This window comes from Mus caroli, unplaced genomic scaffold (genome assembly GCF_978045245.1).
Source record: "Mus caroli unplaced genomic scaffold, Mus_caroli_1 scaffold_11, whole genome shotgun sequence".
Classification (NCBI taxonomy): Eukaryota; Metazoa; Chordata; class Mammalia; order Rodentia; family Muridae; genus Mus; species Mus caroli.
Genome location: NW_028227266.1, coordinates 55,010,499 through 55,029,587, shown reverse-complemented (window position 1 = coordinate 55,029,587; position 19,089 = coordinate 55,010,499). Strand labels below are relative to the sequence as shown.

At 50.7% G+C, this 19,089-nt stretch overlaps 1 protein-coding gene across 2 annotated transcripts in view; it reads left to right on the top strand.

The window, feature by feature from the left end:
• The window catches only part of Lingo1 (leucine rich repeat and Ig domain containing 1), a 182,201-nt gene that overhangs the window by 112,080 nt on the left and 51,032 nt on the right, over nucleotides 1-19,089 (top strand). The window lies entirely within an intron of this gene.

The window sequence follows — 19,089 nt, the reverse complement described above, 5'->3', positions numbered from 1 at the left end:
AAGGTTGTTTCTCAAAAAGATCTTGAAACCTTGCTGCAGACCAGACACTTTACAATTAAAAGAGACAAATAACAATGCCAACAGAATTTGCCCAACAGGACAGCTTGTTAGCCAGACCAAATGGGTACGGACATATCGTGGGTCCTCAGACGGATCTCTGCACCTCTTCTCTGGGTTTAGTTTCCTCATCTGACAGGGCCACCAAGAGAGCCACCTGGCACTTGGCACCTTGCACCTGGCAGGAGCTCAAGATGCCCTTGTTCTAATCCTTTCCCTATTTTGGGGACTTTGAGACATCTGTGATTTCTTCAAACTTAGAATGATCTGCTGGGGGGTCGTGTTGGTCAGAATCCTATAAGCTGGGCTTGAGCCGAGGCCTTGTATGCAGAGGGCAGGGTCTCTGGAGAAGAGGGGGAAATGGAGAAACTGGCGCAGAAATGGAGGTCTAGCATAACCACGGTCATGGGGAAAGTCCATTCAGTCCTTCAGAGTGATTCAGAACGGTCCCTGGGTAAGGAGCCAGTCTCTCTAGTCTGTACTAGCAAGCCACTGGCCACCTTCAGGGCCCAGCATGGCTCAAGCAAGGGGTGCATTTGAAGGGCATTTCTTTGGAGAGAGGGAGGAATGAGCTGCTACAGGCCTCTCTAGCCAGGGGAGATGGAGATGCTGTCCCCTCTGCCTGGTCCCCAGCAGCCCTTCTCTTTCCTGTCCTTATGCCTTTCCTTGTTCTACGCTCTCATCTGTTTTCCAAGACCCACTTCTGGACCCTTCACTTCCAGGGAGTCTCTCCTTGCTGTCCCGGCCAGTGGTTATCTCCAAGGGTTCATGTACCATGTACAAGGACAGATACCCAGCATGCACTTCCTCATAAACACTCCACTGGTTACCGTATCAGTGCCAAAGTATATCGCTCTGTTTGCCTTGCCCACTAGGAAGTTCAGAGGGGGGTTGTAGCTCTTTCTACTAAGCTGTCAGGACACAACTCCTCAGTAAACCTTTTCCTGTATTTGCCTTCTTGCCCTTTTCTCTTTTCTTTCTTTCTTTTTTTTTTTTCATTGTCCTGATTTCTTATTTTTAAGCTGTGCTGTTGACATTGTTCCCAGAAGCCTCAGACTCTTTAGGAAAGAGGCAGGGCAGAGCTAGCCAAGAGGGGCTGAGAGGGAGGCACTGTACCCACAAATGCTGGCCCTTCACATTCCCAGAGGCAGCCTGGGAAGAGGGTTTCCCTGGCACAGGTCCAGGCTCACATCTAAGGAGACAGACACCATAGCCTGCCCATGGGGCCCTGTCCAGTGCCCGCCCTGTGCTCTGTGGCTTGGGAAGAGCAATGTTCTGCTCCCAGTCGTCTCCTCCCTCCCTGGCTTATCAGAAGCTAATGAAAGAGGCTGGAAACCCAATCCTCTGGTAATTAAATTTACTTAACGGGTATTCAAGTGGAGTAATGAGAAGTTTAATGCAGTGATTAGATTTTTTCTTTAATTAATTAAAATGAGAGCTGTGTGTCTTGCCAGCAAGCCAACTTGACCCTGTGCTTGAGAGCAACTGGTACACAGTGGGAGACCTGCCTAAGCAAGTAGGGGCAAAAGGCAGTGGCATCCCTCGCCCTGGCCCAGCTGCCCTCAGAAGTGATAGGCCCATCACCCATGCAGTGCTTGCTTGTGAGCCAGGGGAGGGTCAGGTCTGAGTCATCCAAAACCTGAGGAACCAGGGATCCCACCTTCAAAGAACCAACACTGAACCATGTGAGGTTCAGACAAGACAGACAGCAAAGCAGATGAAAAAAAAAAAAAAAAGAAACAAAAACAAAAAACAAAAACCAACGCAGGAGAATTCCCAGCACCTTGATAGCAGAGGTGATGGGGGTGGCACCTTCTCCTACATGTCCAGCCAGACCCGGGTTAGGGCTAAGGCAGCTGTGCTAACAGAGGAAGTGGATTAATATATAAGAGAGTGGATAAAGCTAAGTGGATTGGGGCTCAGGGTGGCCCTGGTGACCCATAGTACTCTGAGCCTGGAAATGTTTTCCAGAATGCTGATCTTCTTTGCTGTTTTCAAGGATATAGTCTCCTGGAGCTGCTTTTGCAGTGTTGAAGCAGAGGGGTCTGGGAATGCCACCCTAGTTGTGTGGACTGAACACTGAATAGGCCTAGCCAGAAGACTGGTCCTAGGACAGAGGTAGGGTGTGTTACCACCAGGCAGTGGTGTGGAGACCCAAGGACTCTATCTTTACTGTGCTGGCTCCAGACCCATATCCGCCAAGCACTGTGGTACATCTTCCAGCAGAGGGGCAGGTGCTAGGGTGGGAGGCTGAGTGGCCCTCTTTGTCCATCTGCACTGCCAGCTCTGCCGCCTGTGGGCAGGACTCCCGTGCCAGACCCTGCTCAGAACGCCCTAGATGAATCAGACATGGTCCCTGCCCACAAGCCTGGTGGGGGAGGTGGAAAAAAAAAAAACCAGGAACAACAGCTCTGAGTGATCAGAGCTGAGGTGGGGGCGGCCTTGGGGCTGGGGTGATCCATGGATCTGTGTTTAGAGTGTTTACAGTTTACAGCAGGTAGGAGGTGGAGGGCTGGAGGTGGAGACAGCAAGGAGAGGAAGAGGAAGAGGAAGAGGAAGAGGAAGGCATCCATGAGAGGCTGGGGACCCTGGGTTAATGGCTTTTCCTCAGGACTAGCTGTGACCCTCACAGTGAGCCAAGGTCCTCTCACTGGGGGGAGGACTGGAAGTGTGCTTGGCACTGGGCTGGTAGTGGCACCTTATTAAGAAGCTGTCTCTCTCTCTCTCTCTCTCTCTCTCTCTCTCTCTCTCTCTCTCTCTGTGTGTGTGTGTGTGTGTGTGTGTGTGTGTGTCTGTGTGTGTCTGTGTCTGTGTCTGTGTCTGTGTCTGTGTGTGTATGTCTGTGTGTGTCTGTGTATGTCTCTGTGTTCCTTTTCTGGAAGACTTGGGGACAGGCCGGGCTCTGTGGATATGGCCAGGCCAAACTGGTATGTGCTGGGCCTGTGGCCTCCAGACCTGCACACTGGCACACACTCACTCCGAGAGCATGGGCTCAGATGCCCTCCTCCTACTGGGGAGAACACGGATGGGCACCAGCAGAGCCTAGGGAGTCAGTCAGAGAGCCTGAGCCACTAGACTGTCACTCAGAGCTGGGCCTTTGCCTGAGGAAGTGAGAGGACCCTCAGCTGGGCAGGAATGGATGGGGAGCTGACTATAGCTCAGAGCATGATGATAGCCAGAGCCGAGGTAGGGGTGGGGTGGCCTTCTGTCCCCTTCCTCTGTCTACTGGATCCCACCCTTCTGCATTCTCTCACCACCATTTTCCTCATCTATGCCCATCCCTGAACATTTAGGATTACAGGAGCTACCCATCTGAGAAAACTAAGAGAGAGGAGAATAGACCTGCTCAAGGTCACTGGCTTTGCCCCCAGTGACACACCAAGGGGCAACATCACATGATCTTGAGTCCCGCCCTGAATAGATACTTCACATTTTCCTCTGGGGGCCGAGGGGGCCTTGGAGGGCATGTGCTGCTCACCCAAGCTCACTCCACACAGCAGGCACCCCAGGAAAATGAGTGTCCTGATGGTCCATCTACCCTCAACTGTCTCTTTTAGTTGTCTGCAGCCTGAGAAGCCAGGTCCATGGATGTGAAGTCAAGGCCCTGGGCTAAGGTCAGATCCTCAGAGGCTACTCCCTTCCTTGCCAGAGTTTGTCTCCACCACTCCTCTCTGAGGGTCCCTAGCACCCCTGCCACATCCCCATGACTTTCCACCCTCACTGTCCTCCAGCCAGAACCAGGGCTCTTCCCTGAGGGCTTGCATGTCTCTCCTCCCAGCCTCTGCCTCTGGTGTTCCAGTTCTGAGTGCCTCTCCCTATCCACCTGCACCTCAGCAGCCTTCCAGACTGGGCCCAGATGCCTCCTTTGTGGCCCCTGACTGCAGGCACAATGCCAGGCACTTCCTGTGGGCACGGTCTCACAGCTATTGACTGACTGACTACCTCCTGGGCTCTTGGGCTTTCTCTTCAGACACATCAGCCACACGGGGAGTGGAAGATATCATTTGTACCTGGTGTCCTAGGCTAGTCATCCCCTGAGCCTGCCACACAGTAGGTACACAAGAGGAAGCTTAGGTCCCCAACACACCCATCATCCCATCTTCTTGTGTCCATGGCTTTTCTTCTGTCCTGGCTCAGGGGGTCCCTCATGGTGGGTACATCACAGGATTCAATCCCTCCCCATTCGGTGATTTCTGGGGTGGCTGTTGGCTTCCTGCTTAGTAAACTTCCTTGCACATCCTCCCACTGTGCCCACCTGTAAGGGAAGGATCAAGACAATGGCATCAGGGGCTCTCAGACAAGTCTTATATGTTCAGGCACAGCAGGATCAATGGATCCCTGCCTTGAGTGCTGAGACAGGTAAAAGGCTACACAGAGTCATGTTTGGATTCCTGTACCTGTTTTTCTAATCCTGGCTGTGTGATTATGAGCAGATCCTGCAACCTCTCTGTGCTTGGGTTTCCTCTTCTGTTAAAGAGGCAATGGCAGGCCTCCTATAGATGATTGCAACACAGAGGTGGGGTTCAGTACAGTTCAGGCCTACCACACACTCAGGACATAGTGCGCAGGCCCTCCACCCACTGCTATTGCGGCAGTGGCCCCATGAAGGCGTAGGGGATGATGTTCGGCAAAGGCTTCAGAAGATAGAAGCAGCATAAAGGGGACTAGCTGGGGCACACAGGTAGGAGGGGACATGCCAGGGGAAAAGCAAAGAGATGTACCCATGTAGGAATGTCCTCATGTGAGAAAGCCCCACTTGCCCCACAGCCTTCTCTGCCAGCCCCTCACTGCTGTGGTCAGGTGTCTCCTAGACCTTTTTCTGTGCCTTTATAAACATATTTATTGTGTGACACTTTAGAAAAGAAGTGGAATCCTATCTACATGTCATTCTGCAAGCCCCATTTGTGGTTTGTCACTTACAGGGGGGGCGGGGGGGTTAGAAAGCATCTGTCAATGTCACAGCACAGGTCTGTGGTGTTCTTTTTAATTGTTGCCTAATATTCCATTGTTTGGACACCGTGGAATTTATGTAACCAGTCCCCCGTTGATAGATATTTAGGTTGCCTGCAATCCTTCACTCCTGCGAACAATGCTTCAGTGAATCTTCTCGCTCATGTACCTGCCTGGCACAGGCAGGCATTTCCATAGGATGGATTTCTAGGGTAAACTTGCAGGGATGGGGTGCAGATGTTGTTTTGACAGCTCCATTGCTCTTCTGAAAGATAAGGCCAGCTTCTGCTGGTCCTCGGTGAGGGGAGTGGCTGCCCCACCACCTTCTACCCCAGCACAGTCGGTCTTGTTAATTTTTGCCAATCTAGAAAACCGCCTCGCTGTGGTTCCAATGCTCACTTTGTGCCTTCCCAATGAGGCCATCTTTTCATGTGGTTATTGGCCGCGAGTGCTTCTTCCTCTGTTACTTGACTGTTCAGATCCTTTGCCCATTTTTCTTTTCTTTTTTGCCTTTTTCTTATTGATATAAAGGAGCTTTTAGCACATTAGGAATGGTCAAACTTTGGTCTGTTGCTTGCATTGGAAATACTCTCCCTGGCCAGCCGTTTGTCTTTTTAGTTCTGTTTATGGCATCTTTGTCCATGTAGCAGCCTTACATCTTTATTTAGTCAAGTCTGTCAGGGTTCTCTGGGCCTCCGAGGCACACGTCTGGCTTGAAGAGACTTCCTGTAAGGCTTTCTCAGAGGAGCAGGGACAAGGTCAGATGTGACTGACACCGTTCTTCAACTGCAACTGGGGCCCTTGTGCCAGAAAAGACAGTGGGAGATGGGGGTTGGGGGTGGGGCTTGAAGAGGTTGTTCTGGAACTGAGTGGCCATGGCAACCGGGTGTGATGGTGGGAGAGAAAGAAGGTTAGCTTGGTGTTTGGCTTGGGGGCTGAGTGACCGGTGCGCCCACCACTCTCAGTAGGGAATAGGGCTAGGGAGGGAACTGTGTGGTGCGTATGAGCTCACTTCTGCAGGGCTTATATGTATGAGCACATACATGTACATATATGTATGCTTCATGTATATGCCAGAGGTTCTGGATAGCGTCGCATCTGTACCATGGCCTGGTTGGGAAGGGTGTTTACTTTTGTGGAGTATATGTATCACCTTTCTGTTTCTCTGTCTCTGTCTGTCTGTCTCTCTCCTCCTCTTTCCCTCTTCCCCCTCCTTCCTCCCCTCTCTCCCCTATTGCCATAGGAAACTTTGTTTTTCATAAGGAACCAGATACAAAGACATCATGTTCTTCACTCACTGAAGGTCATAGAGTTACTAAATGGTGCAAAGACTTTTTTTTTTTAGGTAACTCTGACCCAACCCCACCCAGAATTCCTGCTGTGCCCTTCCTCTCATTTCTAATGTGGCCAACTGGAGTCATCAAGGACTCTTAAGGACAATTACGGAGCCCGCGTTTGATGCGTGGCCCGGTTCTTCTGAGACATTTCATCTTTTTGTCCTGTGCTCCATCCTGAGAGTGGTACAATCACAGTGCCCACCTCCTTGAGTGTCTGTGGGCAGTGTGAGTCAGTACACTTCACACGGGGGCTCATTGGTGTATCTGTAGTGGCGATGACGGTGGTGACAATGACGGTTCTGGCAAGGGTGCCGTTGCCTCCTCCTGTCCCTCCACCACCGACCTCATTCCTATGCCCCTCAGGCCCCCTAGGAATCTTGTCAGCATTTTTTGCCTTTGAACCTTTGTCCTCTGCTTTTGGTCTCAAACCCTTGCCAGACCTGTGAATTAAAGCCCAAGCTGCCAAGATAAAAATCACAGGAGAGAAGTTAGGGTGGCCTCTGGGGCTTCTCTCGAGGTCACTCTGGCTGAGCATTTCATACTGAGTATTCATCTGTCATGGCCCAGTCTCTGAGAACCAGACCATGACGTCCAAGGTGAAGGCCCTCACTCCCTGAGCACGCTCAGCACATTGTCTGAGCTGATCCAGCCTGGCTGCCACTTCTGAAACCTGACTCCAGGAAGAATCCCTCTCACCACCCTTGGCAAGGAAAGGTGGCTAATCCAGGCCACGCCTGGGGAGATCCTGTGGTCTCAGCCTGGCTTCCAGGTGTCTCAATTCCAGAGTTCTCATACCCACAGAATTTTTGAATTTCTCAACCAAGTAAGGAAAGCCTCAAGAAGAAAAGAGTGGCCATTGCTGCTGCTGGTGTGTCTGATTTCCAGGCCCCAAACATGATGGGATGCTGGACTGGAGAGATAGCACCAGTCTCAGACCTGGGTTCGGTTCCCGGCTCCCACATGGCAGCTCACAACTTCTGTAACTCCAGCTCTAGGGAATCTAGCAGCCTCCTGTGGCCTCTTGGGGCATGTCATGTATGTAGTATATAGACATACACACAAACAAGGCACCCATACACATACACATGAAAAAATAAATTTTAAGGATTACAAGGTCAAGATTAAAAGATGGTGGGATGCCATTTGTTCCTCCCTGAATGGCCACACCCAGCAGAAGCTGTCACTCTACAGCCTCGGAGAGACTTCTTCACAGCCATCTTCAGGAAGCCCCGTCCCTAGGCCCTCAGCGTCCCACTCCAGGGGAATCTTCACTTTAAGCAGGCTCCACTCCAACCCAGTTGCCAGCACATTCCTGAATCCTGTAGGGTGCTTTACAACTGATGCTGTGATCGAGTTCATAGCGAGGCAGGGCTGTGGAGCAGAGGCATACATGCATGGAAATCAGTACCAGCCACATGCGAGAAGCTGAGTTGACCTAGAAAGTCTTTCTAACAGCATGTAAGAAGCCAGGTGGCACCTGCTATTTTGAGGAGGGGGCATTCCATTGCACTCTGCCTTGCTTCTTAGGAAAACTGAGAAGGGGCAGGGCATGTATAAACTTTAAGACCTCTCCCTCAAGTGAGTGCCACTAGTCCACATGGTATCTTGGGTAGGCGGACTGCCTCTTCTTCCTGTTCTGTGCTCCCATAGGAGCACACCGCATCTAAAGTGATAATTGCCAAGTGAAGAGCCAATGAGTTTGAAACAGAAGCCTACAATTAAGTTAGCAGTACCAAAGCCCTGTGGGTTTCTCCTCCCACCCCCACCCACCATGATCCACTCTAGGCAGCTGAGTTGGGGTCCTAGAGTCATTCTGAGAATTGGCCCTAGATCCAAGGCTGGGTAGCCACTCTCAGGGTGCTCTTGCTTGCTTGATTGATTGCTTTCTTTTTCGAGACAGGGTTTCTCTGTATAGCCCTGGCTGTCCTGGAACTCACTTTATAGACCAGGCTGACCTGGAACTCAGAAATCCGCCTGCCTCTGCCTCCCAAGTGCTGGGATTAAAGGCATGTGCCACCACTGCCTGGCTTGTCCTGGCCTTTCTAAAGTTAAGTTCAGTCCCCTGTAGGCTCTCAATGGTCAAGGCAGTGTCACCTTACCTCAGCGCCTACCTCCCTTCTCCATGTGGTGATGGCCCTACTGGGAGTCCCTCTGTGGGGCCTGGAAGCCTCTTACTTATGGAGAAGGAACTCCACAGCTGGCAACTGTGGTGGTCTCCCCCAAACCTCAAATATTTAGAGGCTCCAGAGGGGCCTAGATCTGCCTTCCAGCAATCCGTGCTGGGAGGTCAAGCTGCCATCTCTCACACAGCTCTAGGGCCTGTGTTAACATCAGTAAGACCCTTGGAAACTTGGCAGCTCAGGGCCTCCTGCTCACTGCCTCCCTGCTTGGCTGCTGAGAAGCAAGTGCTGAGGGAGGGAGGGCGGGGACTTAAGTGCACCCAGCCACTCAGGGAGTCCCGCCAGAAGCTCTACCTTGTAGTCTTGCTTCACCACTGAGAATCTGTGACCTACAGTCACTGTGCCCAGTGGGGGGGGTGGGGGGGCGGGGTGATTCTGCTCATAGCCCATTGGCCTAAGCCTCTCCCACAGCCCAGAGGACTACAGAGGACAGAGAGCATATGCTGTCAGTGGGAACACACTTTGCTCCCAAGGTCAGTCAGAACAACAAAGGCCAAGACTGTGGCTTCCTGTTTGTTTCATCCTGCCTAGAGTTTATTACATGGCTGTTGTGGTCCATGTAATGTCCTGATTAGGACAATTGATTCTGACTCCTGAACACCAGGATGAAAACTCACCTCTGCCTCTTGGTACCTGTATAACCATGGGCTGATTCCTTTTCTGTGTCTCTTTTTTTTTTTCTTCTTTGCAGAATTAGATTACTGGAGTGGGGTGGGGTACATTTCAGTGTAAAGGGCTTGTTTAACATGTTCAGGGACCCAGGCTACATCTTGGGTACACCACAAAAGAAACAAATCAAGTGGAACTATTGACAGCATCTATCTTGGCGTGGTTGTGAGGCTTAAATGAGCTAGTATCTGTAAAGTGCTAGACAGGGCTTTGTGGGTGCCAGCTACCACCACTACCAGTACCACCCAGCACCAGACACTGACAGGGTAGATGGGAAACAAATGGGTAAACAATTAAATTGGGGGCTGGAAAGATGGTTCAGAGGCTCAGAGCACTGGCGGTTATCAGAGGACCCAGGTTTGATTCCCAGCATACACAGAGGCTCATGACCATCTGTAACTCCAGATCCAGAGGATCTGATTCCCTCTTCCAGTCTCCATGGATATCAGGAACACATACAGTGTACAAATATACTTCATGTAGGCAAACACTCACACATAAAATAAAATAAATAAAATAAAATAAAATAATTAAGAAGAAAGTTTCCTATTAGGTTGGTGCTAGAAAATGAACCACGCACGGAAGACATTCACAGCCAGGGTGTAGGGTGGGAGGAGGCACAAACCACACCACCAGCGAGACATTGCTACACCATTGTTACGCTGATGCTTTAACATACTGACAGGATGAGTGTTGGAGCAACTGGGATACTCAAAGTTTGCTCATGGGAGTGCAAGACAGTACAGCCACTTTGGCCAACAACATGGGTTCTTCTTACAAAGAAAGCTTGCCGCCCAAGCTCACGATGATTCTGCTAGGTACTTGCCAAGAGAAACAGCTTCACTCATGCAAAAGCCCATCTGAATATTTATGGCGGCATTACGTCTACAAAAACCGGTTAACAGCACGAGTGCTCTTTCACTGGTGAGTGGATAAATAATGGAATACTACTCAGCCATAGAAAGGCAGAGATTCTGACATAAGACAACACAGATGAATCTCAAACGCATCATGTTGAGTGAACAGAACCAGACAGGGGGCTCCACAGAGATTTCTCTTCATAGACTCCAGAGAGAACGAAACTACAGGGACAGAAACAGGTCAATAGTTGCCAGAAGTTAGGGAGACGTTGGTTATGGAAGGACAGCCCATAGAGACTTGGGACAGAATTGTTCTATACCTTGATTGTGGTAGTAGCTGCACGCCTGTTTGCAGTAGTCGAGACTCACAGAACCGTGCACTAGAAATGGTGAGCTGAACTGCATGTTAGTTATACCTCAATTACTGTGCCTGAGAGATGGCGTTCTATGAAACTGTTGAAACAGGGACAGGTGACGTGACATACATGTGAAGGAGGACGGTATGTCGTGGGGGCCCTCACACCCTCCTCGCTCGGTGGGCAAGGGCTCTTTGAGGTGGTGCCTTGGGCTGAGACCCAGGTGAGGAGGAGCTAAGAAGAGGCACTGGGGCAACCTGGGCTGAGGGAGGTGGTCAGGGCCTGAGGGCCATACTCTGGGTACCACTGAGGAGCAGATGGAGTGACTGAGGCATGGTGTGAGAGCCTGTGAGGGGAGGAAAGGAAGCAATGCTAGGGCCATGATTAAGAGGAGGGTGGGGTGCCACACAGTATGGGAAGGTGAATCCTAAAGGCGGATGTGGGCCAGCCACAGGCCCACAGGCCTACAGGCCAAGGCAGGAGAACTGGTGGGCAGCGGTGGGCCTCACTGTTAGTATTATGAGATGGGGGACTAGAAGCCAGGCATCCTGGGTGCTAGGGGCTGAAGACAAACTAGTGAAGCTTCCAACAGGCAGGAGACAGACTTGGTGGGCAGCATGGGAATGGTGAAGAGGATTGGGGTCAGAACTGTTCTTTCCTTTGCTTGTCAATAAAGCCGAGGTGGGCAGACCCATGCAACACCGAGGGAGACTGGGAGGGAAGAAAGGGCCGGACAGGGAATCCACACTCCTAGGCTGTGGTCGCTCAGCATGGGTACTTGTACTCGAGTAGGCTAGGGAATGGGGATGCAGACTGGTGCCCAGAGACCTATACTGTGCAGCATGAAGCCCTGTGGGCTAGGCAGTGGGATCTGTCCGGGGCCATCCACTCATGGTAGCTGGAAGCCCATCTCTGTAACACTAACCTTCCTGTTCTTCCCGCACAGTGCATGCTGAGACTGAGCCCCGAAGGCTGCTGTGTCCTCAGGCCTTTGGCAGCCCCTCTGCTTGGCTCCCTGTGCCATCTGACCCAGGTCGGGAGAGAGTGAGGCATCTCACCGGACCTGGGTGGTCCTGGGTAGAGAGGCTTAGTGTGAGGATGAGGGTCCTAACCAAGACAGCACACACTGACTGAGCCCATGCCGTGGAAGGATTCCCAATCTAGGGCTCTAAGTCACTGCAGCAAGTGCTTGTTCAGAGAGGCCCAGCTTGGTTCTCCGGATCTAGACGCCATGCACACCTGCCAAATACCCTACCACTGGAGGCTCAGCTCCTGCACCTCCTCTGCTGTCACTCTGGCTTGCAAACACTTGGTACCACAGCCACCTGACAGCTCTCTTACCTGGAAGTTCCCAGTTCTCAGAAGGGCTCCTTCCTTGATGGGAGTGTTTTCTCAGTCCCAGGTATGGCCCATCTATACCATTGTTCCCTGCTCTGGCTAGCTTGCAGCTAGAGGCAGTTGGCCTATTTAGGTCACAGTCACTGACCCCCAAATTGCCCCCATGGCAGAGCTCTGAGGCTCAGATTGTAGTCCTGGTCCTGAAGAGTGCAATAGGACTCTTGGCCGGGAAGTGGTAGCACACGCCTTTAATCCCAGCACTTGGGAGGTGGAGGCACATGGATCTCTGAGTTCGAGGCCAGCCTGGTCTACAGAGAGAGTTCCAGGACAGCCAAGGCTACACAGAAAGACCTTGTCTCGAAAAACCAAAAAGAAAAGAAAGAAAGGCAAGTCTCTTTCTGGCTTTTAACAGCTGAGCTAGGCCAAGGAGGTCATGGGGCAAGGCGAGCTGGGCCTGTGTGCCTGTGAACAGAGCTGTGAGACAGACGAGAGTGGAGCTGTGAAGGGAATCAGGAATAGAAAGAGCTCAGAGTGTCTGAGGTGTGAGATGGAGGAGAGAGGCCACAGGGATGAGACAGGGTAGGGCTACTGGGCCTTGGAAGGGCATTCTGCATCCTTTTACCCAGGGGCAGCACAGGATGCTCTTATCCTAGATGGAGGAATCTTCCCAGTATTAAAGTAGTCTGTCTCCTACCCAGCTGCCTACCTGGGCAATTGAAAGCATGCATTGGAGCCCTTCCTCGCAGGGACCAACTGACCACAGCTAAGGCATTTGATTATTTGTCCTTCTGGACCTTTCCCCTTGTGCTTACAAACATATTCTTAAAACCAAAATGCATGGTTATACCAGTGCATGACTCCATTACAGTTTTGGGTTTTTTTGTTTGTTTGTTTGTTTGTTTGTTTGTTTTTGTTTTGTTTTGCCAAACATGTGGACCACCCAGGTTTATCCATGCAACTCTTCCCTTCACATCCATTGTGTAGATGGTCTGTAAATTCTTCATCAATTATTAATCCTGTCGGGGCCATTTAGGTGGTTTCCCGCATTTGGCTATTTATACACCTCACTCAAGGAACCTCTGGGTTTGTTCGTCTGTGTACATTTGCACTGTGAGACCTTCAAGATGTTTTTGGAAGTGCTCTGCCCAAGTCAGAGAATGTGCATATTTGCGCATTTGATCTGTTCTGTACAACCAGATACACTTAGGGAAGGTCGGGCTGCCTCACACTCCCACAGACTGTGCACAAGGCTGTCTTTCCCAGACACCGCCACTAGCAGCAGCTTACACTCCTGCCAACCCGATAGGAGAAAATGATTCTACTTTATGTTTCTCTAGGTGCTAATGATACAATACATGCATCCATTGGCCATTTCTGGGTCTCTGCTGGTGAGTTGGCTCCACTCAGGCCTTCTGCCCATTTCTCTCTCCCCATGTTCATTTATCAGTAGATATTTGTCAGGTGCCTTGTTTGTGTTGAATGCTGGTTTAGTTAGGAACGTGGCAGCGAACTGAACTGACCCAAACACCTTCTCCGTGGAGTTTATGCCTTCATGGAAGAAAACCAGATGGGACCATGAAAGATAACATGTATAAGAGTGCTGGGGTAGGGAGCGGCAGCAGGGGCAGGAGAGAGGAGGCTCATTGCTTAAGCACACTGGTTGCTCTTCCAGAGGACCTGGGTTTGACTCCCAGAACCCACATGGTGGCTCACAACCATTTATAACTCTAATTCAAGAAGGAGCTGATGCCCTCTTCTGGACTCCAGGATACTGCACACACATGTGCACAGAAATACATAAAGACAAAACACTTACACATGAAATAATTAAAGACAAAACATGAGAGAGAGAGAGAGAGAGAGAGAGAGAGAGAGAGAGAGAGAGAGAGAGAGAGAGAGAAGCATTGGTAGCCTGGATAATATCAGGACTTGATCTTCCTGTCTTCAACTCCCAGGTGCTAGGATCACAGGCATATACCACTGTTGCTAATTTGTGTGGTGCTGGAGATTGAGTTCATGATTCTGTGCAGCCAGACAAGTACTCTACATCTCCAGGTCCACGTCCAACCCTACTGACTTCTCTACTTGTGGCGTTATGCTAGCAGCTCAGACGTCTGGGGTTTTGGAGTTTGAGGTTAGGGATGCTCATTGTGTAGCCAGAATGGAAGGGGGCAGCTGTAGAGAAGGTATCCAGCTGTGGGAAGAATGGAATGCACTATGTATGAGGCCCTGAGCAAAAATGAAAATAAATGGCCCTTCGGGCAATTTTATTTAATTTCTTAGTGATGTAGGACAGGGGAGCCTTAGCCAAGCATAGGGCCCCTCTGCGTGTGGGGCCTGAGTGGTACGCCTGTGCTCCAGTCCTGACTATGTGTGTGTAAAGGGTAGGACACCAACAGAGCTCCATGGGAACTGTGGGATTGGCAGAGGTATGGATGGGGCTGTAGCTCTGGGGACAGTTTTGAGCTGGAGACAGATTTCTGGTCTTCCACTTAAAGGTCGGATTTAATGCCTTGAGATTAAATGAGAGCTGAACAGGAGTGAGCAAAGACAGATGAGAAATCCAGGACTCACCCGAGACCTCTGCTGGCTAGAGGCTAGGAGCGGAAGGGACCTGAGGGTGCGAGCGAAGGATGCTCAGCTGTGTTTCCCTGGAGGTCATAGGGGAGATGTGTTCCCAGCATGGCCAGATGGGCTGACTCATAGAGACCCCATCAGTGGCTGGGGAACAGGCCGAGGCAGTAAACTGCATCTTACTGATGGGTGAGAGGTTACAAAACACCACTCTTAGGTTTGTGTTGCAAATAGTTTTTCATGGATTGTTTCTTACATTCTTTCTTTTTTTATTTAGTTTATGGTTTATTTTAATCCCTTAAAAGTTCAACGTTTTCCTATAATCTAACAGGTCACTCTTTTCCCCCAAAGTTTCTGCTTTTGTTTTGTTTTGTTTTGTTTTGTTTTGTTTTGTTTTTAACCATCCTATAGGTTTCTAGTTGTTTATAAGATTTTTAACTATATTTAACCCCCTGGTGCATCTCAAGTGTGTGATTTGTGGTAGGGATCTGTATTAATTACCTCTCTGTTGCTGTGATAAACACCATGGCCACAAACAGCTCACAGGAGGAGGGGTTTATGTGGGCTTATGGCTCCCAAGGAAGAGTCCAAAATCTTGGAACACCATGACAACAGATAGGCCCAGACTCAGCATGGCAGCAGGAACCGGAAATGAGAGCCACTCACAGGAAACAGAGGGAGGAAGTAGGATGAGGCTACAACCCTAAAAGCTTGCCCAGTGCCATTCTCCACCCAATAAGGCTGCACCTCCCAAGGGTCCCTCAACTACCCCAAATTTCTCCACTTCCTGGAAACCATGCTCAGTATGTGGGGGACATACAACAGGAGGCCAGTCAGTGAGGAAGGCGCTTTCCTCCCGAGCTGCAATCCTCAGCCTCCACTGATGTCCAAATGTCCGCGGAGTTTCCTCGCATCCATCCCGCTACCATCCTTGTTGACCTTTGTCTGGGAAGAGTCTTTGGAAATTGGGACAATAGACTCAGTGGTTGATGGGGACTCCGTGAAGCGCAAGGGCTGGGGAGGCTGATAGGACAGAAAAGGGAGAAGAGGGTCAGGGCCAACATGCTTGCTTCTCTGTGCCCAGCACACACCCTTAGCTTCGCTGAGGTCGTTTGGCAACAGTTTTGTGAGGCTGCTATGCTATTTCTTCACACAAGGAAACTGAGGCTCAAAGATGCTTCATACCTCAGCTAGTAGGCTCACCTTCTTGGGGTGCTTCTAAAACTAGAAGGCCTATATTCTGTTCCTCTCAGAGAGGTGGAAGGCTCCAGCACCAACTGTCCCCTACACCCCCCATCGCCTGCATCCCTGTCTGCCATTTGGCTGGGTCGGGAAGGTTTTCCCATTTCCAAAACCAACCCGGAAAGACCAAAATACTCCTGGCAGGGAACCACACTTCAGCTTACAGCTAACGTCTTCATTATCAGTTAACACCTCTGAGGGGTTAGCTGGCAGCCGGCAGAGGGTACTGAGTGGCGCCTGGGGAGGTGTATCTGGGTTAAGAAAGGCTGGGGAGTGCAGCTGGCAGTTCATAGCCTCTCCTGGCTCTATCGGGAGAGAAAGGTGATTGGACCACCACAGGAGGGAAGGTGGGGGGAAGGGTGGGGCTCAGCGAGGGAGCTGGCATCTATTAGGCACTTGCTACAGGCAGTACCAGAATGCCTGGTGTGTGTCTGGTCTCCGGAAGGTCAGAACATCAGCCACTCATGATCCACCCTGGTCCCAGCTGTCAGCCATCACTCAGCTGAGACCGGTCTCCAACACCCACAGTTCAGATCTGTCATCCAACCCTGCAGAGGAGGAGGAGAGAGAGGGAGCCATCTGGAATCTCCTCCAGTTCTCTGAGAGCCAGTCCACCTACCCTGCCTGGAGGGTTACGGTTCAGTTTACCACCAGAGTCAGGTTGAAGTTTCAAGGTATACACAGGAGCAGGGTTCACTGAAGCAGGCGGCTAACTAAGAGAGCCCCAGGAGTACAATTGTCTTACCCTTTTGCTATTGACAGTTTGCTCTGGGAAGGGGACAGAGGAGGGACTTCTTTCCTCCCCTTACCTCTCTGTTCATGACAGATCTGTGTCTATAGGTAGCCATCATATATGTAAAAGTTACAGACACAGAACTGTTGTTATTGTATTACACTCTGGCTTAGTCTTGCTGGGACCCTGAGACTGAAAGCAACCTCTCTGCCAGCACCCCATTCCCCACACCTGCCCCCTCCCCTCCCCTGCCCTGAGTCACCAGCCACCTTGCTTCTAGCTGGAGACCTGGCAGGTCCTGGGTCAGCCCATAGCCAGGTGCACTCAAGTTCAGGAAGGATAGAGACTTCCAGGGAGGGAGGAAATGCCTGATACCAGACAGCAGAGCTGAGCAAGAGTTCAAAGGGAGTCTGTACCAATGGAAGGGCAGATGGGACTGGGTGGCTCTCACCTTTAAAAGGAAAAGGAGTCAGGTTAGCAAGCCAACTTGATGAAGATGCTCTGGGATTCTGGAGGGCCACAGGGCAGGAAACAATGACAGAGCTGACCCTCTGTCAACACTGTGACAGCCTGGGTCACACAAGGCCTGGCTTTTCTTCCTAGTGTTGCCTCCAGGCTGCCACCTGATTTTAGGGTATGAGCTAAATACCCATGAGCCTTATGGGTAATATCTGTGGACTGGGGCCAGCCTGAAGGTTACATGAATGTGTCCTGATGTGGTCACTGTTCCAGCCCAGTGCCTGACCTGGGCGGGCAACTTCAGGAACATGGCTGGGCCTCGGGCTCCGCTTCCGGAGGAGACAAACGTGTAAGCAAGAGGCAAAGCATTAGAGGCCCCGTGGGTTTGTTTTGTTCTATTTTAAGCAACGTTTATTTTTTTAAGTGAGACATAATTCATATACCATAAAAGGTGCCATTTTGAAATAGTTTTTAGGATATGCACAAGATTCTGAAATCATGGTCACTATCTAATTCCAGTGTGTTTTTATCATTTTTTATCACCCTGCACCTATGAGCAGCACCTCCCCATTCTCCCCTAGGCTCAGCCCTGGCAACCACTGACCCACTCTGGCTACAAGCAGGAGCCACAGGAACCCCTGGCCCTCACCATCACTCTTTCATGTTCCTCTAGGCTGGGCTGGGTCCCACGGTCCCGTTCATTATCACAGCTGCATAATAGTTCACTACACATGTCACGTTTGTCTATCTGATCATTCGAGGACATTTGAGCAACCTTTATGTGAAAGCTGTTGTGGATAGATAGTGCTGTCATGAACATGTGTGCTCAGCATTGTTTTGAGTCCCCTGGGTCTGTTCTGAACGGTGGGCTTGCTGGTTCTGGACCATGTTTAGTTTGGATGCATTGGATATAGGCTCTTGGGCACTGTCACTCCACTGGGTCAGGTCTTGATTACAAGCAGTGATGGAGAAGGCTGTGGACTTCGGTGGTCCTAGAGGGTATTTTAGTGGGGGATCCACTGGGCTGAACTTCATCCCTAGGAACATTTTCTAGGGCTTGGGAAGGGAAAAAGCAAGTTTCTGAGGGCAGGATCAGGGTCACCAGGCCCAGCCTCAGTGTCTCCCTTCCTCCAGCGCCTTCTGTCTCACCCTATATCCCCCGTCATGGTTCCAGGGAATAGATAGTGACTGGGGAGAAAGGGAAGGTCAATGGTTAGTTTCAACCCTTTCTCACTTGGCAGCTGGCACTCTGAGAAGCCAGGACTGAGGCGCCTCTAAACCAGGATACTCCGTGTTCCAAGATGACACACAGCATTCTCCTCTCTGCTGGGTAAAAGCTGGGACAGGCCTGGCCAGTAGCTCCCAGGGCTCTGCAGAGCCAGAAGCAGTCCCAACACCCAGGTTTCTGCTCTGCCACTTAATGGGTAATTATACCCTGACATGCACAGAGGCGAAAAGGGGATTTTCTGTGAAGCAAAATCTCCTGTGAAATATTCAGGCCGCGCTGGGCTTCACTTCCAGCCAGCCTAGTCACTGCTGCTTGGCTTGGCCAGGGCTAAAGAGGCCATGTGCACCCAGAGGCAGCATAGGGCTTCCTATTTCCTTCTAAGCAGGGAGAGCCCCAAGGGCCAGTGAGAGCCCAGCTTGGAACTTCAAACGCTCTGTGTGCGTGTGTGTATGTGTGTGTGTGTGTGTGTTAGACATCTAACCATATCATATATATGTGTGTGTCCCTGTGTTTGGGGTATGTTTTTGAGTGTGCGTATATCTGTGCATTTGCCTCTTTCTTATCTGTACATGTGCATGTATGACAGAGTATGTAACCCTGATCATGCTGGTTCATATGTGACTATCCAGCATGTATATTTCTTATGCTTGCTTTCAGCCATCTTGGAAGCTACTCAGTGAGCCCGTTTTTCTGACTCTCCATGTGGCATTCTCAGGTTCCCTCAAGGCAAGGGCTGGCCTGTCGTTGAGTCTGGTCAGGATTTGTGTATGGCCTGGAAGTCTCCAAAGCCCTCACACCTCCCTGGCTCAGGGGTCGCAGAATCCCGCTGTTGCAGGATTCTGCATACGGCCCCTGTCAGTGTCTATTTAATTGTGATCACAGTTTAGTACTTGATTGAGGGTGTTAATGGTATTTTCTTCCGAGAGTTCATTAAATTGGGACATGCCTGTCCCCTTGTTGGTGGCCTTGGCACCTTTGCTTCAACTCCTGTAGCCCTAGTCCATAAGCCTCCTACATTCCCTTCTTCCTTTACACCTGCCAGGCAGGACTAGAATTATTTTACCCATATGGTAGAAGGTATTAACTGAGGCCTAGACAGGCAGAGA